This window comes from Carettochelys insculpta, chromosome 5 (genome assembly GCF_033958435.1).
Source record: "Carettochelys insculpta isolate YL-2023 chromosome 5, ASM3395843v1, whole genome shotgun sequence".
NCBI lineage: Eukaryota > Metazoa > Chordata > Testudines > Carettochelyidae > Carettochelys > Carettochelys insculpta.
In genome coordinates this window covers 119,729,561-119,749,108 of record NC_134141.1, presented here as the reverse complement: position 1 = coordinate 119,749,108, position 19,548 = coordinate 119,729,561, and positions in this window count along the sequence as shown.

Genomic DNA, 19,548 nt, shown 5'->3' with positions numbered 1-19,548 from the left:
AGACCCTCCTTCCTCAAAGTTTATGATTCCCTTGCTACAACTAAGTGAGATGGTTCTTTAGCTTATGCCACAGAGTCTCCTGCTTTTACAGCCAGTGACCTCAGGGTCAGCCCTACACATGACCCAAATGGACTCTTGTTAAATCACAACATGGCTCCCTGTAAAGACTGGCTGCAAGTACTACTCTCAGTCAGACCTCAAACACCTCTGCCCTGCTGCTGCCTTCCCTCTTTCTCTTAATAAGCATTGCTCAGGCTCTGATCAGCCACTTGTACTGGGGCACTGTCCAAAGAGAATAACATGTTCTCACCCATCTTTGGGTAGCACAGAAGATTCTATACCCTGCAGGAGAGTTTCTGGCTGAGGATAATATTGCTGCCTCTGAACCACAGTGTTATTAATCCCAGTGTTGGCTTTAAAAAAGAACCCAATGCAAGACAGGGAATTAATATATTTATCAACGTGAATTGACTAAGTGTGTTCCTCTGTATTGTTTGTGCATAGCCATAATTCAAATCACTGCAGTTAAAATTATTGCAATATGTATTGCAAAGTAGGGATGTAATTATTTCAGCATTTATTTCAAATTCCAGCTTTATGTACAAAGATACGGTATTGATTAAAGCAGCTTGAATTATGCTAACTACAGCATGGAACTCTTTTTATAAAACCATTTGAGAAGCACGGTAATTTGAGTTCAAGAGAGAGGCACTGTTACAAGAGGGCTAATGACAGTCTTGTTTAAGGTCACTGGCAGCCGAAATACTGATTGTACGGGATCTTTCTGTCAGAGACAATTATAGTGAAAGCCCTTTCAATAGGGTTGGAACACGTACAGTGCATTCTGTGACTGCTTTGTTCTTACGATATTTATTCAGTTTATAGTGCTTCATCTGCTGCAACATTTTATGTCCAGTGTCACAAAGCATGCGGTTGTTGCAGAGTTGAATGGCGAGAATGCAATGATGATCTAAGTTCTAGTAGTGCCCCTAGAATAGCACCATGGCCCTTGGATCTAAACCAGCACACAGAACCTTGACACACTGTCAGCATTCCACTAACTTGGTAGATCCCAACACAGAGTTCCTCTAAATGTTATAATGAGCTGTCCAGACGGGTCTTTTGAAGTCTGTCTTCAGTCCATAATGGAGAATTCCTGTTAATTTTCTATTTATTTTTGTTTATTTTTAAACATCTGGAATTCTAAGCAGATCAAAACTCAGACTAAGATCAGGTTATTCAACTTTAATGTCCAATCAGTCCTACTATATGGACCAGAAACCTGAAAAATAACAAAAAAGTACTGTTACTTTAAATTGATTTTCAATGAAAAAGTGAAAGGGTGGATTATTAACCTTACATCTATTTTATGTACTTATCTGGATGATAGTATTGTAGCAACTGAGCATTTCAAATTTTAGTGTATTTATCTTCCCCGCATCCCTGTGAAGTAACCTCATTTCACAGAAGGGAACTGAATCGTAGAGAGTCTGAATATGGTTTTCCAAGGTCACTTTGTAATGGTATTGATTTATTTCCCAGATGAAAGAACTGAACAACAGCCTCATAAGTTACAGTTTGGTAGCCCATCCACTGGGCCATCCCCCTACATCCAGCAAAACTCATAGTCCATGTCCATACTAGCCGCCTTCTTTGAAGGGTGCAGGGAAATGTCATGGACCAGGGATTATCAAAGAGGCACTGCCATGCATAGGCAGTGCCTCATTGATACTCCCTGGTTCATGTCATTTCCGTGTTCCCCTCAAAGAATGGGGCTAGTGTAGACATGGCCATAAATTCTTGAAGGGTGGACCAGTTAAGAAGCCAAAACCTACAACCACTTCTTGTCATGAGCAACCTTAACAGAAGTCCAAGATTTATAATGGAAATTTGAACTAAGTATTAACTACTGAGTGTGTTATTTTACACTTAGAATAATAGTGTACCATGCTGATTCCTCTTTACATCCATAGTGTGCTGAACTGGCTGTCAAACGCTGGTTCAGGAAGACATTCTTCTGCACTGTATTTGTCTAGCCCTGTTTTATGTTTGGTTAATTGGTTTGTCCTTTTCCCCTTCCCCAGAGCACTGTGTAACATTTATTTGCTGGGATCAGATGGACTTATCCTCCACGATTTCTCTTCTATGACTGCCAGGTGCAGTAGGCTTTGCCAAATCTCAGTCTTCAGTATGGCCACTATCCAGCAAAGCATTTAATCCAACTTCTATTGACTTCACTGGGGACTAGTGACTTCAGTGGAACCACTTGCAAGTTTAAATTAATATATATGTTGAATTCTCTATAAACCAAAATATCAAAATGATGATTTGAGGATTCCAGTAATTCAGCAAATGCTAGGGGTTGACTTCAGGAATGAGGGTGAGGTGCTAGGGCCTTTAATGTGAAGAAGATCAAATGAGATGATCATGAAGGTCCCTTCTGACCCTAAAGCCTATGGACATGTCTACACTACTGTGATCTGTCAATAGAAGTTATTATTGGAAGATATCTTCTGACAAAACTTCCATAGACAGATTGCAGCCAGACAGCAAAGTGGATCAAAAAAGTGATCCACTCTGCCGACAGAGAGTGGCCAGACTGCCCAGCCACACTTGACAGAACAGCCAACTAGAAGCACAGCAGACAGGGCTGCCTATTGACACAGATGACCTGTCTGTTGACAGAAGGCCCTGCACACCTGGAGCACCCACACGACTTTTTTGTTGACAAATTCTGTCTAGAAACGCATTCTGCCTTGTGCGGGAGAGGCAGAAGGCTGTTGATGACAGTGCCAAGTTTTGTCAACATACTGTTCCCAAAACACATTTTCTGTGTGCGTGCTCTGCAGGTTTTGTTGACAGAACTCTCTAGAGTAAGTGTACCTTATATGTCAATACATCTCTTCAGTAAGGGCCAGGTTGTCTTGTTGAACTAAATCTCCCATGATGCACCTTTTTTCCTCCTTTTGGTGAAGGGAGAGAGTTAATCATAGGAATACTGTTTATGTTTCATCGTGGAAGGTGTAGAACACCATCGAACCCTCTCTGTGGAGGAGAACAAGACCATAAAGCACATACACTACAATTCCTGTGGTAAATGACACTACCATATTGATTCAAAATATTTTGAGTTTCAGGAGGTATTCTGACAAAAATAATTCACAGATGTGAGGTAGTTTTCATGAAAAAATAACTTGCTCAGAATCCCAAATATCCATCATTAACAGCTGAAATGGTTACAGATCTCAGTGGGGTAGCCATGTTAGTCATCCAGCCCTAGTAAGAGGTCCCATTGCCCTTTCTGGAACTACTTTTGTGTTTGAAGTTACATATGTATGAAAGGATGTTTCAGTTTGATATGTTAGAAAGAAGGTTGTTTTTTGATTTATTTATTTCTTCCTTCTCAACGTCAGTAGCATAGAGGCAGTCATACTTGGAGGCATGGTGCTGGAAGAAGTTGAGGTCTTGACATACCTGGAGCAGCATCATCGATAAAGAGGGGGCACCAGTGCTGATGTGAGAGTGAGACTGGGAAAGCAAGAACAGCTTTTCTTCTTATGAAAAACATCTGGAAGTCTAAGTAGATCAGCGCTCAGACTAAGATCAGGTTATTCAAATCCAGAGTCACATCAGTCCTACTGTATGGAGCAGAAACCTGAAAAACAACAAAGGGGACTGTCAAAAAATCCAGATGTTTATCAATAACTGCATCCATAAAATCCTCTAGACCCACTGGTCATACACCATCAACAGCCACAACCTGTGAAAACTGACTCACCAGCTCCCTGCCAAAGAAGAAGTCAGGAAAAGAAGATGGCAATGGACTGGACATACCCTTAGAACACCAACTACCAACATCACAGTGCAAGCCTTAAGTTGGAGCCCACAAAGAAAAAGGGAAAGAGGGAGTCCAAGAGACACCTTGCATAGAGATCTGAAGGCAGACACTAAAAAGATGGATACACCTGGTAAGAACTGGAAAAGATCGCCCAGGACAGGAGGCACTGGTGAATGGTTGTCAGTAGACTATACTCCAAGATGTAGGAGTCTAAGAAGCTTACTTCAATTACTATTTCCATTTCATGTGCAACAGATGGGGAAAGTGAAGTGAAGAAAGACTAGTAATATACTTTGCTATATATACTTAAAAGCCTCAGGAAGTGTTTTATATTGTGAGAACAAAATACATAATATAAATCAAAGTATTTTTTTTGTTGCATCCAAAGTTGCAGAGTCATAATCTTTAGTTAGTTTTTCCTTTGCCTAGTAGATGGATGTAATTTTATTCTGATTAAAAATTAGAGAGCAGTCTGTCTCTCTGATGCTTTTATCTGGCCCCACTTACCCAATTTTGAACAGATGTAAGCCTTTAAAAAATCGCACAATAGACATGCTCATACTGTGGCAGGTTGCTCCATTCCATTCTCTAACAGGAAATGAAGAAAAGGAAAATAAAAATAAAGCCTTTTGCGCCTGCGCATAAAGGCTGAGCCACCATGGAATGACCATTCAGGGATCCAGCATCATTTGGTTTTGAGCAGCTCTGGGATACATCTGGAATTAGTGGCATTTGATTTCACTGTTAATGGTCCCATGTTCCTGGCATTGACTGAGGCATATTAAATATTCACGACTTTCTTACAGGCTTTTGGAAAGAAAGTTTAGGAATATGACAACCTGATCTTTTTACTGCCTGTGTCAGCAGAGGGTTGTTAAATAAAGTTGCTACAAGCCCCTCTCAGCACGGGAGGAGGGTAACTTTTGAAACCCTGTGATATTAGGGGGGGGAAAATTCCTGCTGCATTGAAAAAGTCACCATTATCCTAAAGAGATATGCTGATTTTTTTCTTTTAAAGTCCGATATATGTTGATTAGTTCCTTGCCCTGATCCACTGTTTAGAGCAGCAACATATTTTTACTGCTGGTTGCTGCATGGAAAATATGAACCCCCAAACCAGTGCTTTTTTGTGTTGGTAAGTGCCAGTACTGAGTACCGGCATCTCAGCAGCCTCAGCCATGGGATTGGCTGGAGGTAGAGGACAGGGAGTCAGCTGAGGTCTGGCTCCTCCCTTTTTGCAAAAAAGCCCTGCCCAAAATCTTATCAGTGCACTTGCTATGTGTTCTTTTGTGTGAATAATGTTATTGTGAAGGCACATGCAACATACGGGATTGTTTTCATGTGCAAACGACCAGATTTGTCAGTGAGAATGTGGATGTTTGGAGGTACGTTTCCCTAAGTCTTCCTCTGTAACTCTGTCCTCTGAGAAGCAGTTCTCATAGTACTGGAGTTTGGTGGAGTCTGACGTGGGGTAAGGGGGAAAGCTGCACCAGGATCCAGCTTTTCAAAAAGGCCTGGCACTTCAGCTGCCACCACTACTACTTTGGAAGCAGCAGCAGCCAGAGCTCCAGGCACCTTTGAAGTGCCATGGCAACACTTCTCTGCCACTCCAGGGGACTGTTGGGAGCCAGAGGGGTCAGATAGTGCCATGGTCCTGGAGGAGCTAAAGGCTGACTGCCCTCAGCCCTGCCCACTTCACCCTTGGCCACACCCCTTCCAGGGGCACAGAGTTGGGCCCTTTTTCCCCCTTGCCCTGTAGCCCACAGTGAGTGTTGGCCCAGCTGGGTATAGTGAATAGTTGCTGGGACTTTCATATACAGGAGAGGTCAACCCCCAATGCCCACTAGAGGAGCTAGGCCAAGCAGAGCTAGGTTAATTTAAACTAATTGAGAATCTGGCTCAGTGTGCTCATCTGAACACTTGGCGGGGGGCTGTACTTCATGAGCACCCACAGCTCCTGTCCAGCTCGGTGCCCCACAGGGCCTTAATGAAGCAGTGTTTCAGGTCAGTGAAAAAAACTGCCAGGTACAAGCTTCTTTTTATTAAACATCCCTCTTCCATAAGTTCCAAGTAATTAAAAAAAAAACATGGAGACATATCTAACTCAGAGAAGGGACCTAGAGGGTCCCCTGCCCTCACAGCAGGACCTATCACCATTGCTGATAGATTTAGTTTTATTTTTTTTAAAAAACTTTATCTGCCCCAGATGCCTAAATGGCCCCGTCATGGATGGAGCTCACAAGCCTGGGTTTAGCAGGCCAATGCTCAAACCACTGAGCTATCTCTTCCCTGGAGACTGTAGCTAACCTGCCTACAGGACTGTCATTGCACCCAATGGGAACCACATTTGTAGAGCCTGGTTCAGAGCTGATTTACATCATTGTAAAGCAGGAATAAGTCCTTTGGGATCAGCACAACTCATAACAAAGGGGCATAAGCCAGGTCAGACAGGCCTGCAGAGCAGCCACAGTCCCTTAGAAAACAGCCTGCACGCCACAGAGGATCCTTTTTGTAATTCCTACTGTAAGCTTATCACAAACTGAGGTCACTTTCATTCACCTTCCACCACGTGCTGTATGGTGGGTTTTGATTTAAAAAGGGGCCTCCTTGACTGTGGTTTATGATTTTTCTGCAGCTTCCTTTGCTTCTCTTTTCGTAAATATTTCAGAAGGAAAAGTCTCCTCAGACCAACGTTCGGATTCATCATTGCTAAAATCATTCATTTCATTGAGATCGTTGCCAAAATATTTTTAGTGGCTAAAGCAACCTTCCAGAAATTGTTCTCCTAGTAAGTGCAGTCACCTGACCCCTTTGTGCCTCCACATAGGGAAATATACCTGGAGACATTTGGAAATTGTGTGGCAGGGTGACCCCATTTCTCATACTGACAAGGGGATTCCCGCAAAGACAAAACTACCTGAAAGGTCTCTGACATATAGGCTGTGTCTACACATGCCACTTCTTCCAGAAAAGGCATGGTAATAAGCCGTCCAGAAAATGCAAATGAGGCACGGATGTAAATATCCTGCACCTCATTAGCATATGGGCATGCAGTTTGGAGTCTGGAAGAAACTGTCCCAGACTCCAAAATGCACGTGCAGACACATGGCCTGCAAGAACGTTCTGGAAGGAAACCCTCCTTCTGGAAGACCCCTCTTCCTCAAAATTGAGGGGTTTCCAGAAGGACGGTTTCCTTCCAGTAGATCCCCATGGGCCATGAGTCTGCATGTGTATTTTGGAGTCCAGAAGAGCTTATTCTGCACTCTGAACCACGTGTCTATATGCTAATGAGGCATGGGAAATTTACATCCTTGCCTCATTAGCATCTTCTTGATGGCTCATCACCATGGCACTTCCGGAAGAAGTGGCATGTGTAGACACAGCCACGGTGTTGCTTTCTAATGTCTGAAAAAATGCCCTACTAGCTCATCAAAACTACTGTAATGCTGCCAACCCTGTATGTATAAACATGGATGGGGGGTACAAGAGGCAAGGGAAAGCTCTGCCTTCCCAAACTGACAATCCAGTCCTGCCCACACTCAGCACTTGCAGCCTCTACCCTGCTCAGGGTGTCTCCCCTGTGCTGTCTGGGATTCAACCCTGATGAGGCTGAGGCCATGCTGCCAGCTCTCTGACGGCTGGAGAGGCTGGGGCTGGACACTGCCTGCCCTATTGTAGACTTATAATAGATAATGTAGACATATTTTTATCGGAGAGGTAGCCCAGTTTGTACCTTCAAAAACAACAAGAAGTCTGGTGGCACCTTATAGACTAACAGATATTTTGGAGCATAAGCTTTCGTGGGCAAAGGCCCATGAAAACTTATGCTCCAAAATATCTGTTAGTCTATAAAGTGCCACAGGACTTACATTTTTGATATACTATTATAGACTCTGTTAATACTTTCTGCTAGGTAACATATCCATTCTTTGTTACTCTGTTCACTCTGTAATATGTTAAATTGTAACACACCTTCTTTGCTCGTGCCATTCTGTAATTATGTAAATGTGTGCCTGTGTGTGTGAATGAGAGAAAGGGTGGACGTGAAAGGACCTTTCATACCCAGAGGATCAGAGGTGGAGCAGAGGACTCGGGGCAAACCAGAACAAGGCAGATTGACTACCTCAGAGTTGGAGGTAAGCACCCCTTTAATGAGGAACGGACAAAGACTTTTCCAGACAACAAAGTCGGAGAAGACTAGATAAGGACTTTCCCAAGAGACCAGCACCTTCGGGCCACCAGCATTCAAGGCAACACCTAGCTGAAGTTGCACCCATAACGACTGCTGGAACTGTGTGACTGTTTGCAATGCTGGGTGTTGTTTGAAATGCTGAGTGATTGAGTAAGGTCTGATAAAGTGACACACAAGGGTCATGTGGCATGGTGCCTTATCCCCATGAAAAAGATCCCATGTGCTTCTTTTAAGCCGTGTCTACACTTACTCAAAACTTTGAAGTAGCTGATAGGAATAAGGGGCTTTCGATGTTGGCGGGGTCCTTTCGAAGAGGACCCCCCTCTAGACAAGCTGCGGGTGAGCGAACCACCACGCTTTCAAAGTGTAGCAGCTGGCAGCATACTAATGAGATGTTGAATATGCATTTCAGCGCCTCATTAGTATTCTTCGATTTGGCCATTAGCATGGCTGTTTTGAAGTTTTGAGTAAGTGGAGACATAGCCATGGACTTGTATGAGGGAAACCCCCAAAAAGAATGGGGTGTGTTGTCTTAGTCTTTGGGGTCTGTCCTGCTACAATGTTGAGCACTAGTCCTCATGGAAAGAACTTGGCTCAATGCCCCCATTCCTGATCTATCTGGCTAATAGGTCAGGGTGGGCAACAGACTGGTAACTATAACATCAGCAGGTGTGTGTGTGTGTGTGTGTGTGTGTGTGTGTGTGTGTGTGTGAAAGCATATGCTGCTTTGCCTATATTGTTTAATACATATGGCATGGTGCCTGACCCCCCTGAAAAAGATCCCATGTGCTTCTTCTAAGCATAACACCTATCCCTAGAGCTCAGTCTGGAGCCAGGAGCTGGTGCCTCACGCAGCCTGTTCTCTCCTCCAGCCCCATGCTGCAGCCTGGGTCAGACAACCACTGTGCTCTGGCTAGAGTCATTTATGGTCTGCTCTTTCCCGGACCATCTGAGCACTTCAGGCCAAGCCAGGGAACCCTGGAGCTATGTTCTGTCTGGTCCCCCCTTCCCACTGTGTTCCAGCATGGAACAGGGAAGGCTGTAGTGGCTCATCTTTTATGTAAGTTCCAGTTCTGTAACTACTCTGCCTACTGAACTCTCATTGCACCCAATGGAAGCTATGCATACAGCTACTTCACTGTAAAGCAGGAGGATTGAATTCAGTGCCCACCAGTGTTTGTACATACAGAGATGGGAGAGTTCCAATAGTGGTAAGGGGCTAGTGCATTTCTTTCAGAAACTGCTCTCAGGCTATGTGGGGAAAGGCTCCACACACTGGGGGCAGGGTGGCCTGCATCTACACTGGGGATACAATTGGCTCCCACAGGGCCAGGGTGGAAGGGGCAGGGCCACAGGTGCAAAGGGTATGACTGGGGGCTTGTCTCTCCCAGGCCTGTGTTCATCCACCACCCATGTGTACAAATATTTCCCTTTCAGCTGATTATCTAACTGCATGCACCAGACAAAGCAAGCTGCAGACAACCAAAGCTTGGACCCTAATAAATTTTTTAGTCTTTAAGATGCTACAGGACTGCTTGTTTTGTTTTCTTTTGTTGTGTAAGTGTATGGTGTAGGACGCATGGCACTACTTGGATGTGGTATGGAAGCTCACCAGCCCAGTGTGAACTCTTAGATATATTTGAGCCTTCTTTTGCACCTGTGATGCTGCAATGGAAAACAGTTCTACTATATCCTTTGCAATAGATCAGAAGGGGTTTCCCATGGGATGGGTGAAGACTAATGTCCATCTCCACCCAGAGACCTGTGTCTCTGGCCAAAACCTCTGAGGCCTGACGATAAGCTGCTGGCCCAAGATGACCCTTTGCTCTGGATTCCTGCTTTGGGCAGATGCATTTCCCTGAGGAAAGTCCCCAAGAAGAACATGGTGCCATGCTTCCCTGTGTAGTCCCCCCGCATCCTGTGGCACGAGAGCTACCTTCGGCTGTGACTTTCCTGCTTTAGGAGCATGAGAGACGGAGCGCCGAGGAGACTTTTGAAAGGTGAAGGGAGGTGCCGTCCTTTTGTGCTTTCTGCTTCCAGCTTCCTGTTCTTTGGCCCAAGCAGCTGAGCAATGCTGTCCCACAGGCTGTCCCATGGGGCTTGTTGATCAAGGGGAATGATTCTCATGGTGGGTGCAAAAGGGGCTTGAGTTCAAACTCTGGACAAACCTTGACCCTCCTTTCCTTTATTTTATCCCCTCAAGTCCCAGGCCAGCTCTTTGCTGTTCCTCTCTGCAGCTTAGCATGCTGGGGCCAGGCCTGCCTGACTGGATGATTCTCACTTTCAGCTAAACTGGGGAATTGAACAGGCCCAAGACTCCTCTGGGGTTTAGACCCTGGTGGCACCTCCTCTGCAGTGATTCTCGGCAGCTGCAGCTGTTTTCTTGGCTATTTGGCCCTGTGCCTTGATCGCTCAAGTTTCTCCCCATTCTGGGGTGCAGGCCCTTCCTTCTCTCTCACTGTCAGAGGGAGCCAGGTCATCTTCCCTTTGCTGTCCCTATGCCTTGTGGGAGGGAGAAGTGTGGGAGGGAAATGCGGCTCACCCACTCTAGCGGGATCCAGTCCAGGCAGCCTCTTGCAACAGTTCTGGGCTTTCCTCTGCTCACCTGGACTTCTTCCTATACTTTTTGGTTTCCTTCCTTGGTCTGGGAGAGCAGCTTGCACCTCCTCTTCCCAGGGACTGGGGGACCTTTCCCTGTAGCACCCCTGTCTCGTCTGCTTCCTGTTTTGAGAGAGCCTGTCTGTGTGCTGCCCAGTTGAATGCTCTTCAATTGCTGCTCTCTTGTTCTTCATGTGGCACAGCCTGTGCCTTTATTAAGCCTCAAACCTTGTTCACTGCACATCCTGAGCTTCTGAATTCTGTTCAGTGTGTACCAGAGACTAATTAAAATTTCAGAAATGAGATAGAGCATTCGGGGGTTTTGCTCTGGCAATGGTTCCCAACTCCCTTTTCCACTGCCCTGACGGTATAGTGGAACAATTTTCTCCCACGTGAGAGTGGGAATGGATCTAGTTGCGATTAAACATGGTTTTGCACCTGTGTGTTGGTTGAGTGGAAAGGGTGAATAGTAAAGAGCGTTACAGACACCTTATTTAGGGAGAAATGCTGTAGAGGCTAAAGCAGATCCATTCCAAAATGTGGAGCTGGTCCTAAGACTTTTAGTCCTCCAACCTCACCTTCTCTGCACTCTCTCCCAGGGTAGGTAATGCCATGTTTGTTATGTTTGGGTAAGTGTATACTAGAGTGTTTTCTTTTTTTTTTTTTTGACAAACATGTTTTGTCAACAAAACCTGTGGAGTGTCTGCACTAAAAATGCATTCTGTTGACATATCATCGGCAGAACTTGGCACTCTTGTTGCTAGCTCTCTGCTTCTCCTGCACAAGGCAGAATGCCTTTCCCAACTGACTCTGTTGACAAAAACGCTGCATGGATGCTCCAGGGGGCCCTCTGTCGACAGACCAGACTTCCAGGTCTTTGGACATCCATGTCTTCTGTGCTTTCAGTTGGCTGTTCTGTCGCAAGAGCTGGGCAGTCCAGCCACTCTGTCACCAGAAAGCATCACTTTTTCAGTCTGCTTTTGTGTGTGGATGTGATCTGTCAACAGAAGTTTTGTCCGAAGGTCTCTTCCAAATGTAAGGCTATGGTTACACTGAACCGAACTGCTGGCAGAGGTACCCAAATAAGCAGCCTCAAAAATGCAAATGGCTGTTCATTTGCCTATTTGCTTGCCAGCAAAGGCTTCTCCAAGGAGAATAAAAACCAGTGTAAATGTGGTTCTGCTGGCAAACCCCCAACCCTTTGTCAGCAGCCTTTTATGGCTGATTTTTTCCAGGCATAAGAGGCTGCCAACAAAGCAGGGAGTTTGCCGGCAGAACCACCTTTACACTGATTTTTTTCTTCCAGCAGCAGCTTCTGCCAGCAAGCAAACATGCAAATGAACGGCCATTCGCATTTTTGAGGCCACTTTATTTGCATACTGCTGCCAGCAGTTCTGTTGAGTGTAACCATAGCCTAACTTCAGTCTACATATTACTGTAGTGTAGATGTAGCCCTAGACTTCAGTGCAGCTACAACAAACCTAGGGCCTTCTCCAATGAATTCAATGAGCTTTGGATCAGACCTTTAATCGAACACTTCAGATAATGCACATGGTGAGAAACCACACGGGTGTCTTCCCAGCTGGTAAAAACAGTTTTTCATATGGTATCCCATAAAAAGTGTGGCTTTGCCTTGCCTTTCTGCTATCATTCTGTACCTTGTATTCTGTTCTGACTGTGGCTGATATGAATAATGCTTCTTCTGAGATTGGTCAAACACTTTTGAACCAGCTGCAAGGCTAAAATACTGCAAGTATGGAAAAATCTTTGTCACATTTACTATTAAAGGACAGAAGATATACAGTCATACCCCGAGATACGCCCATTTGAGTTACAAGAATTCGACTTTGTGAAGAGTTTAATTTCATATCCCTACTTCAGCTTACAAGGCATTTCTTCGCGTTTATGAGGACCGACTTGGAGGCTGGCGGCTCTGGTAAGCAAGCACCAAGGGGATGGAGTCGGTTGCATTGATCTTGACGAAGAGGCCATGCAGGAGGGCGGCGGCGCCCTGTGAGACGGCGGCAGTCTGGTGAGGGGAGGTAGACTCATCCGAGTCCTCGCAGTACATCGCGCCGCTCTGTAAGATGTGGATGCTGGGTGCAGAGCCCATCCCAGCCCCACTGCTGCCGCTCACCCCCTGGGCGGCGAGGGCACCACCACCGCCTGCCCTGCGCAGCTGTGCCTCAGGCACCGCTCGCTGTCTGTGGTGCTCCCTCCCATTTAGCGCCTGGCTCGCCCACCGCTGCTGCTTTGGCTGTCACCGGTGGGTCCTCTCCGCTGTGCAGCCCCTCACAAGAAAGGCATCGCCTCTCGCCAGCCGGGGGCCCCTTGTGCCTGCCTAGCTCCCCGCATGGCCAGCCACTGGCAGCACCCCCTCCTCACTTAACCTAAGCTGAGCTCAAGCCGGGCTGCCTCCCTGTGCCCTGCTCTGCCCAGCCCACCCCCTTGCACCAGATTTAATGGGATTTGGTATTGTTTTAGCATAAATGGGTGTACATTTTGGGGCTCAGGAACGCATAAAATTTTTTCTCATTGAAATTAATGGTAATTACATTTTCAACTTATGAGAATTCTCCCTAAGGGAGGCGTTTCAGGAATGAATTACCCTCATTAGGCGGGGGAAGACTGTACAGTAGGTGATGCAACTGCTTTGGATACGCATGCCTTTATTGCATCTTGGGGGCAATATTCAAATAAGGAAATGACTTTGGTGCTCTCAAGTCCTCTTTTACCCTCATCACTGAGACACTTCATAATTTAGAGGAAAATAGTGGAATTGGAAACTTGGACCCTAAAAGGCTCAGAACCAGGAGCACAGGGGAATTATGTATTTGAATAGAAGTGAAGGACAATGCCATATGAGGACAACTTTCACAGGACTTTTACAGAAAAGCCATTTCCATTACAAATTACTCTGCATCCTAGGAAGCCAAATGAAATTGAAGAGACTGTGAAGGTTAAGCTAAAATATGCTCAAAACTAGAAGTTGAACCTCTCTAATCTGGAACTCTTGTCCAGCAACATCTATAATCTGGCATGATTTTAGTTAGCCAGACTTATCATGGGTGTGGCCAAGTTTGCCATGGTCTCATAAAGCTTGTTTCCAGCCACCAGTCCTGGCTGTCAGTATTCTATGCTGTTATTTGGACGTAATTTACCCTTAAATGCCTCCAAAGAGCCCAGTAAGCAGTGGAAGTATTGGTGATGTGTTACACAATATTGACCTCCCATGGTCCAGCAAATTCTCTCCTTTGGCAGTGGTCACATCCTAAGGGTGCTGGATAAGAGAGGTTCAACCTGTACTGAATTGATTTGGGTTAACAGGTCACTTGTATTAGAGAGTGGTGGGAGTTTTAAATCTGTATTGAGATGAGTTTTGTATCTTAGATTTTCTATGTTTTGTAAGGGGGGTAGATTTTGCCTCTAGAGCACATGCTGAGCAAGGGAGTGGTGTGAACTTTGCAGCACTTATGGGGCTTTTTGAGCAAGTGACCACTCATCAGATGAAGAACCTGGTTGCACTTCAGCTGTTCATTTGCACTTCATTTAAATGAATTAAAAGTATTTGATTAAGTCACACTGGCAAGGAAGCAGGCTGAAAACAAAATGGAGAGATTCCCCTCCTGGTTGCTGGTATAAATGTAGTTCAAACTGGTGGATTCCCACAGTTACTTTAAAGATTGGATAACCAGTGTGAAATCAATTGATGGTCTGCAGTTTGTTCCCAATAGACAGGTCTTTTCATCCCAATCTTACTATTGTAGGTGGCAACAATTTATATGTTTATTTACTGTCTTGGTGGAGTCATAGTGGCCAGATATGTGATGCTCTTGCTCCCATTGAATTGTTTCTTTACCACATGCCATGAGATGACTCATTGAAATTAATGGGGCCACATGGAGAGACAAATATTACTCCTTGGCTGGGTCTACACTTGCCCCCAACTTCGAAGGGAGCGTGATAATCAGGGTGATGGCAGATTACTAATGGAGTGCTGCAGTGAATATGCAGCACTTCATCAGGCTAATTCTCCCCCAAGGCAAATTCGAAGTGTCACGAAGCTCTGGCATGTGTGTAGCCATGGGCACTTCAAAGTGCCTGCACTACCTCAAAGTGCCTTTACTCCCCAAAATTTTGACGAGTAAAGGGACTTTGAAGTTGCCCTGGCACTTTGAAGTACCAGCAGGTTAGCCACGGCTACATGCGAGCCGGCACTTCGAAGTTGTCACGGGGGAAAATTAGCTTAATGAAGTGCTGCATATGCCCCGCAGCATTTCATTAATAATCTCCTGACACCCTACTTACCATGCTCCCTTCGAAGTGGGGAGCTAGTGTAGACACACCCAGAGTTTGTAACACTCTTTCAAAACTGGGGAAGAAGTCAAGGCAAGGTATTAGTAGAGTAGTAATTACCATTATGGGGATGCTTTCGCTACTGACACCCATCTTGCACATCATCAGTGCACATCTCTGTGCCTTCCAATCATAGGACACAGTGTGCCACAGATGGCTTGAATGAGGATGAGGAGATATTCATGCAGGACACTTCAAATATTGTGGTTGGTTCCTTCCTGCAAGGTCAGTGATGCTTTCTGTTAAATAACCCCAGCCTCACAGATCTTTATTTTTATGTACATTACTTTCACCAAGGAAAGTGATGGAGGGACATCAGGCTTTTGTGGATTGTAGGTAACGTTGGGGCCAAAGGGAATGATGTCCACTTAATAAGAGTTATGATTCTACAGACAGAGCAGGCTTCAGTGATACTGGTCCACCAAGACCACCCATTTACAGAAAAATGAAAACTGTGCATGTATTCCATCTTATCTTACAACTACCATAACCAAATACAGCCTGGGAAAAAGGCAAATCAGGTATCTTATATTATATGTAATTTTTATGTAAAAGACACCATGGATCCATTTCAAAAGTCATATTATTTTATTTCATCATTTACTTCCTTTAATTATACCCAGGGAGGAAGCTGAATCACCCTCTAACTGCAGCACCAACTGACAAAGGAGTAAATTATAGTGCCCCTCTTCATGGGACTGTTAGCGCTGCTGCAAAGTAAAATGACTTGTTTCTTCAAATCTCACAGACACAATCTGGGGACAAAAAAGAATAGTCAGACATAGGGAAAGTCTTCAGACATGGAGCTTCTGGTTTCTAATTTCACCATCCAGCTATGACAGCTAATTACAACCTTCTTCTGTAACAGAGGCATAATGACTAATTAGGAAAAGAAGCAGCGTGAGTTCCCTTGTTCATTTATGATTTATGTTATTTTCACTGACTAGAACCTCCACAAGCTTTGCTCAATTAGCTAAGGTTAGGTATTATAGATCGTTGAGAAATCAGATGGTTGTAAATCAGGATGACATTCTCATTACAGAGGAGAAAGATGGCCATGTGTTTCAGGGACAGAAGATGGAGTCAGGTCAATGGTGACTTTATGTCACAGGCTCACTGTCTGAATAGCGGGTAAGTCATTTAAGACCAGTTTTTCAAACTTATTGAGGTGCTTAAAGATGCAGATAGACTCGTAGTGGGATTTTCAAAAGAGACGAACAGCTGAGACCCCTGGCTCCCACTGAAATATCTCTCTCATCTTTAGTGGACAAAATATCTTCAAGAATCTGGGTCCTAATACCTGATTTCAGAGGTGTGGGCACCCAGGCTGCATACATGGGCTTGGTTTCTAGCTCTGTGTCTCAGTGCATCTTTCTATGTAGACACCTAGGCACACAACTGCCCTCCTGCACGAAGTCCCTCATATGGACTAATATGGAGGGGTCCTCTTATTTACTGTCTCACTGTTTTCTTGTGCTCCCCAAATCTAATTGCTGTATCTTTCTATTGTTTCTCAGCTGACGTTTAGGACCTAAATGTAGGGTGTATGTAACTATGTGCCACAGTGACAGTCTCTGGCAAGGGTAGGCAGCGGTGAAAGGCTCCAGCAGTCCACAGGCAGCAGGGACAATATACTGCTAAAACCAGCAGCATAGACAGGGAAGGCACTGTTTGGACCTGAACAGTCACAATGTGTATGTACCCTTCAATCTTGTCATATCTGTACTCTACTCACCTAAGCTCTGCTCACCATCTACAATGTTCTTTCTACCAGCGTTAGAATGGCATGCAGAATTCAAATCCTATCATGCCATAACTGTAGATCTACCTTTAGATTACATGCTTTGTGGGGTAGAGATTATGTCTTTGTTCATGTATTTGTACAGTGCCCAACACAATAAGCCTGGGTCAATCTACTCAATGGTAATACGAATACAGGTTGAACCCCTCTCATCTGACACCCTCTGGACTTGACCAGTGCTGAATGAGAGAATTTGCCAGACCATGGAAGACCAGTATTGTCTAGCACATTACCATCACTTCCACTGCTTACTGGGCTCTTAGGAAACATTTAAGGGCAAATTACAGCTAAATAACAGCACAGAGCGCTGAGAGACAGGACTGTTAGTTGTAAACAAACTTTATGGGACTGTGGAAAACTTGGCCACACACACGGTAAGTGGTTGTCTGGCTAACTAAACTCATACCAGATTATGGATATTGCTGGATGAGAAAGTTCCAGATTAGAGAGATGCAACCTGTAATTACAAATATAATATAAGTCACACTTAGAATGACAATTGCCTTTGACTTCAGGAGAAAATCAACAAAAACAGCTTCCTTTCTTCACCAGATTCATTCTTTCTCCATCGCAACCCTAAAGTGGAAACATAGTCTTATTATTGGGACACTATCCCCTCTGCCCTGCTTCTTCTGGCCAAGGCCCTGCCCGCGCTTGTGCCTTTCCCCTCCTCTGTTGCTTTGGCCCCAACACTGGAAAAAGCTCTGTGACCCCACGTTGGCCCTCGAGCTGTGGTGTGGAGCAAGAGCTCCTTCAGCCGTGGGGCTGGGGCTGTGAGATATTTTTCAGGTGGCCCTAAATCTGACACTGTTCTGCTCCCCCTCCACCGCCTAGCTTCCGTTACATGCCAGCCCCATTCACCAATCAAACTGAAGAAAAAATATAGCCATCATAAACAATACAAATTTACAGAGACAACAAGTATGAAAAAGGTGCCTGAGAGCTTAGAAAAGTTCGATATAAACATATTGATATGGTATATTTTGCCAGGTAATCTTGACAATTTGTGTTTTAACGGTTATACAGTATTAGCTTTTTTAATCTTAATGTCTAGTGTCCTTAAATAATTGCCATATGAGGCGCCTATTGCCTGACTCCCTGCACCATTTTTGTGCAAATGTGAATGTTTAAAGAAATAGAAGTCGCAAACATGTTTTAAAATAAATATTACTTATTATTTTTAAAAATATTTGCCATGCCAAATCTTTAGACTAAACCAGCTCTACGAAGTATATGCTCTGCTGGTAACTACACCTGGTTGAAAATGTTTCAATGAAATTTTTCTTTAAATTATAATTCTGGGCAAAAACTTGGCCTGTCAGAAAAATGGATGGTTTTTTTTTTTTTTTTAAACTGGAAAACATTTCCATTTTTGCTGAAAATTTCCGGATTAAGCCGGAAAAAATGTTGTCAGCATATTTTGGTTTAGGTATTGTGTTAAAAAAACCCCATAGCATTTCAGAGAAAACTAGAGTCGATGAAAATAAAAATCTGAGAGAGATACACATCCTTTCTTTCAAGGGGGCCTACAGCCATCACGGATCCCAGGGCAAGGTGGGAGGGGAGCTTGGCTGTGCATTCTGAAGGGCGCAGAGCCAAAGTTGGAAGGGATAGGGCTTAGGGAAGTCAGTCCTCTGTGCCTCCCAGGCTACGTCTACACGTGCACCCAACTTCGAAATAGCTTATTTCGATGTTGCGACATCGAAATAGGCTATTTCGATGAATAACGTCTACACGTCCTCCAGGGCTGGCAACGTCGATGTTCAACTTCGACGTTGCTCAGCCCAACATCGAAATAGGCACAGCGAGGGAACGTCTACACGGCAAAGTAGCACACATCGAAATAAGGGAGCCAGGCACAGCTGCAGACAGGGTCACGGGGCGGACTCAACAGCAAGTCGCTCCCTTAAAGGGCCCCTCCCAGACACACTTTCATTAAACAGTGCAAGATACACAGAGCCAACAACTAGTTGCAGACCCTGTATATGCAGCACGGACCCCCAGCTGCAGCAGCAGCAGCCAGAAGCCCTGGGCTAAGGGCTGCTGCCCACGGTGACCACAGAGCCCCGCAAGGGCTGGAGAGAGAGTATCTCTCAACCCCCCAGCTGATGGCCGCCATGGAGGACCCCGCTATTTCGATGTTGCGGGACGCGGATCGTCTACACGTCCCTACTTCGATGTTGAACGTCGAAGTAGGGCGCTATTTCGAAGTTGAAATCGACGTTAGGCGGCGAGACGTCGAAGTCGCTAACCCCATGAGGGGATGGGAATAGCGCCCTACTTCGACGTTCAACATCGAAGTAGGGACGTGTAGACGATCCGCGTCCCGCAACATCGAAATAGCGGGGTCCTCCATGGCGGCCATCAGCTGGGGGGTTGAGAGATACTCTCTCTCCAGCCCTTGCGGGGCTCTGTGGTCACCGTGGGCAGCAGCCCTTAGCCCAGGGCTTCTGGCTGCTGCTGCTGCAGCTGGGGGTCCGTGCTGCATATACAGGGTCTGCAACTAGTTGTTGGCTCTGTGTATCTTGCACTGTTTAATGAAAGTGTGTCTGGGAGGGGCCCTTTAAGGGAGCGACTTGCTGTTGAGTCCGCCCCGTGACCCTGTCTGCAGCTGTGCCTGGCTCCCTTATTTCGATGTGTGCTACTTTGCCGTGTAGACGTTCCCTCGCTGTGCCTATTTCGATGTTGGGCTGAGCAACGTTGAAGTTGAACATCGACGTTGCCAGCCCTGGAGGACGTGTAGACGTTATTCACCGAAATAGC